Source organism: Bison bison, unplaced genomic scaffold (genome assembly GCF_000754665.1).
Source record: "Bison bison bison isolate TAMUID 2011002044 unplaced genomic scaffold, Bison_UMD1.0 scf7180017864485, whole genome shotgun sequence".
Classification (NCBI taxonomy): domain Eukaryota; kingdom Metazoa; phylum Chordata; class Mammalia; order Artiodactyla; family Bovidae; genus Bison; species Bison bison.
Window position 1 is genome coordinate 8,512,138 of NW_011495045.1, and position 4,974 is coordinate 8,517,111.

At 35.3% G+C, this 4,974-nt stretch overlaps 1 protein-coding gene across 2 annotated transcripts in view; it reads right to left on the bottom strand.

The window, feature by feature from the left end:
* Positions 1–4,974, bottom strand: part of GULP1 (GULP, engulfment adaptor PTB domain containing 1) — a 329,829-nt gene that overhangs the window by 44,150 nt on the left and 280,705 nt on the right. The gene's annotated exons all lie outside the window — the stretch shown is intronic.

The window sequence follows — 4,974 nt, forward strand, 5'->3', positions numbered from 1 at the left end:
CTTCCAAAGAAATCCCAGGGCTGATCTCCTTCAGAATGGACTGGTTGGATCTCCCTGCAGTCCAAGGGACTCTCAAGAGTCTTCTCCAACACTACAGTTCAAAAGCATCAAGTCTTCGGCTGTCAGCTTTCTTCACAGTCCAACTCTCACATCCATATGGGACCACTGGAAAAACCATAGCCTTGAGTAGACGGACCTTTGTTGGCAAAGTAATGTCTCTGCTTTTCAATGTGCTATCTAGGTTGGTCATAACTTTTGGAGTAAGCATCTTTTAATTTCATGGCTGCAGTCATCATCTGCAGTGATTTTGGAGCCCCCCAAAATAAAGTCTGACACTGTTTCCACTGTTTCCCCATCTATTTCCCATGAAGTGATGGGACCAGATGCCATGATCTTCATTTTCTGAATGTTGAGTTTTAAGCCAACTTTTTCACTCTCCTCTTTCACCTTCATCAAGAGGCTTTTTAGTTCCTCTTCAGTTCCTCTTTAGTTCCTCTTCTTTAGTTTCTGCCTTAAGGGTGGTGTCATCTACATATCTGAGGTTATTGGTATTTCTCCCGGCAATCTTGATTCCAGGTTGTGCTTCTTCCAGTCCAGCGTTTCTCATGATGTACTCTGCATATAAGTTAAATAAACAGGGTGACAATATACAGCCTTGACATACTCCTTTTCCTATTTGGAACCAGTCTGTTGTTCCATGTCCAGTTCTACCTGTTGCTTCCTGACCTGCATACTAATTTCTCAAGAGAAAGGTCAGGTGGTCTGGTACTTCCATCTCTTTCAGAATTTTCCACAGTTTATTGTGATCCACACAGTCAAAGGCTTTAGCATAGTCAATAAAGCAGAAATAGATGTTTTTCTGAAACTCTCTTGCTTTTTTGATGATCCAGCGGATGTTGGCAATTTGGTATCTGGTTCCTCTGCCTTTTCTAAAACCAGCTTGAATATCTAGCATCCTCTTAATATTTTTTGATATCTGGATGTTTTTCAGTGAAATCCCTATTTAATGTCTGATATTGGTAATTTGTTTCTTTTTTTTTTTTGCTTTACTAATCTTAACTGAAATTTTGTTACTCTTATTATCTTTTAATGAAACGGCTCTTTGTGTCATTGATTTTCTCAATTGTTTTTGTTTTCCATTTCATTAATTTCTTGTCTTCTCTTTCTTATTTTCATCCTTCTGCTTCCTTTAATTTGATAATCTGTTTTCTAAGTACTTGAGCTGGCAGCTTAGATTACTGATTTGAAATGTTCTGCTTTTAAATATATTAACTTGTTATAAATTTCTTTCCCAGAATTGCTTTAACTGTATCACATAAACACTGATATGTTCTATTTCATTTCTATATAGTTCACACATTTAAGATTTTTTTCTTTGAAGATTCCTCTTTGACCTACAGAGTGCTTACAAACTTGATGCCGTTTTTGACATATGGATAAACAAAACTTCCAAGTTTTTGAAGCCTTTCATATAATCTTTCTGTTCTTCACTTTTAGGTTGATTTCTTTATTGTTGAAAAGCACTTGCTTAATAATTTCTACTCTTTTACACTTCTGGGATTTGTCTTACAGCCCCAGATACAGTCTATTTTGGTACATGTGCCTTTGGCACTTGAAAACAATGTGCAACCTGCTGTTGTTGAATGAAGTTCCCCTTGGTTGTTTGATTCCATTAGTTGATGATGCTGTTGAGTGATCCTATATTCTTGATGATTTCCTGTCTAGTTGTTCCATTAATTTTAAGAAAAGTGGTGGCAAAATAGTCAATATAACTGTGTATTTGCCTATTGACCCTATATTTCTTTTCATTTCTATCAGTTTTTATTTCAGTAATTTTGCTGCTCTGTGATTTGGCAATGCAAATTTAGGATTGCTGTTTTCTTGGTAGTATGAGCCTTTTATTATTAAATATTGCCTTCTTTGTGTAATTTTCTTTACTTTCAAGTGCATTTCATCTGATATTAACACATTCACTTGGGCCAATGTATTTTTAAATGTATCCCATTTTATACGTTTTTTAGTGGTTGCTCCGAGATTCATATTACATTTATACAACTTATCTCAGTCTACTAATGCTGTCATTTTTCCAGTTTGAAAGGTGTAGAAACCTTACCTCCATTTATATGCCTTTAACTTTCTCTGTTCATAATATACTTGCCTTCAGTTCAGTTCAGTTCAGCTCACTCAGTCGTGTCTGATACTTTGCAACCCCATGACTGCAGCACGCCAGGCTTCCCTGCCTATCACCAACTCCTGGAGTTTACTCAAACTCATGCCCATTGAGTCAGCGATACCATCCAACCATCTCATCCTCTGTCCTCCTCTTGTCTTCTCGCCTTTAATCTTTCCCAGCATCAGGGTCTTTTCGCATAAGTCAGTTCTTCACAACAGGTGGCCAAAGTATTGGAGTTTCAGCTTCAGCATCAGTCCTACCAATGAATATTCAGGACTGATCTCCTTTAGAATGGACTAGTTGGATCTCCTTGTAGTCCAAGGGACTCTCAAGAGTCTTCTCCAACACCACAGTTCAAAAGCATCAAGACTTCGGTGCTCAGCTTTCTTTATAGTCCAACTCTCACATCCATACATGACCACTGGAAAAACCAAAGCTTTGACTAGACAGATCTTTGTTGGCAAAGTAATGTCTCTGCTTTTTAATATGCTAAGTTGGTCATAACTTTTCTTCCAAAGAGCAAGCACCTTTTAATTTCATGGCTACAGTCACCATCTACAGTGATTTTGGAGCCCCCCCAAAATAGCCTGTCACTCTTTCCATTATTTCCCCTCTATTTGCCATGAAGTGATGGGCCCAGATGCCATGATCTTAGTTTTCTGAATATTGAGTTTTAAGCCAACTTTTTCACTCTCCTCTTTCACTTTCATCAAGAGGCTCTTTAGTTCTTCTTTGCATTCTGCCATAAGGGTGGTGTCATCTGCATATCTGAGGTTATTGATATTTCTCCCAGCAATCTTGATTCCAGCTTGTGCTTCTTCTAGTCTAGCGTTTCTCATGATGTACTCTGCATATAAGTTAAATAAGCAGGGTGACAATATACAGCCTTGACGTACTCCTTTCCCGATTTGGAACCAGTCTGTTTTTCCACGTCTAGTTCTAACTGTTGCTTCTTGACCTACATACAGATTTCTCAGGAGGTAGGTGAGGTGGTCTGGTATTCCTATCTCTTGTAGAATTTTCCCCAGTTTGTTGTGATCCACACAGTAAAAGGCTTTGGCATAGTCAATAAAACAGAAGTAGATGTTTTTCTGGAAATGTCTCACTTTTTCGATAATCCAACAGATACTTGCCCTACATATTTTCTATATATTCATTTAGAATCATATCAGAAAGCATTTTTTGCTTCTGCTGTCAATCATAATTTAGAAATCATGCACACTAATGTTTGTGAGCCACTGGTATAGGCTTCAAGAAAATATTTTCAACCTTCAAGAAAAAAGAAAGCTAATATGCTATATCAAGAGAGGAATAACGGGTCTAGGTAGTGAAATTTTGGAAACCGATTAAAAAAAGTACGATTAGATAGAAATATAGTTTGTACTTTGAAAACAATGGGAAATTCTTGCAAGTGTTTGTTTTAATAATTATGTAACAAGTTTGGACATCAAAGAAAGGTAAAACGTGACATAAAATTATAGAAAGACTAGTATTTATAAAGGACTTGGGTTATGAATATTTCAAAAAATCCTAAGGAAGTTTATTTCTATATGTCAGGCAAGAAAGAAGGACAATTTAATTTACTGTTTGTAATAAGTGGTAAAAGGTTATAATATCTTACATGTAGAAGATATTCAACAAGTATCAACTTTAATCTATAGAAAATACCTGCAAGTCATCATGGTTAAGAGGCACCTGGAGCGTTAAATATATGGCATTCATTCAATAGGATACATTTCAAATAGAACTTTTTAATTTCATACAAAATGCCATATAGTTCACATAACATTGTCTTAAACAAATAAGGATAGTATTCTGACAAGATATTTCATAATATTCATCAAATTTTCAAAACATATTATGATGCCAAATAGGTTAGCACAGTAGTTTGCGTATTTGAAGAACTATAGTTTAAAAGATAGAGATAATAACTTGCTCTACCTTTTGTCAATTTATCCACATAACCTTTTTAAAGGAAAAAAATTCATTGAGTATCTATTTTCCACCTGATGCAGGAGTTACATGGACAGATAAAAAAGTATTTGTTTTTAAGAAGTCCACATACTGAAATTAAAGACATATATTATAGTGATAACAATATTATTCCCTTCTATTCTGACAGTATGATAAAATGAACAATAAATGAACTAAATTTCTTCCTGTCTAAGGCAATCCTGCTGTTGAGATTAAACGTTCTTTCTCATTTAAAGCTATCAATGGCTACAATGTGTGCTTGGAATTCACATATTACATTTTATAACAGGATCTCAGACTAGGTTATCATTGGTATTAGCTTATGCATATAGTCAAGATATGGGTTTTCATTAAGAATTCCAGATGATTAAAGAATTGTCAGAGAGCTTAACTTTGGAATATCCTAATTGTTCTTACTTGCTAAGAACTTTAGATTATATTCCCAAGCTCAATCACTCACACACACACACATAAACACAATTCTATCACATTTAATTATAAAAAGTTTTTCATGTATGAAACGAGTCTCCAGTCCAGGTTCGATGCACGATACTGGATGCTTGGGGCTGGTGCACTGGGACTACCCAGAGGGAGGGAGGAGGGAGGAGGGTTCAGGATGGGGAACACAGGTATACCTGTGGCGGATTCATTTCAATATTTGGCAAAACTAATACAATATTGTAAAGTTTAAAAAAAAAAGTTTTCTGAATAATGAAAATCAAAAATCAGAGTTTTAAAGAATCAGATTTTTTTTGAAGAGCCAAACAAATTTCATTTCCTACAGTTTAAAAATATTTAAAATATTTTTAAATAAATATTTAAAATAA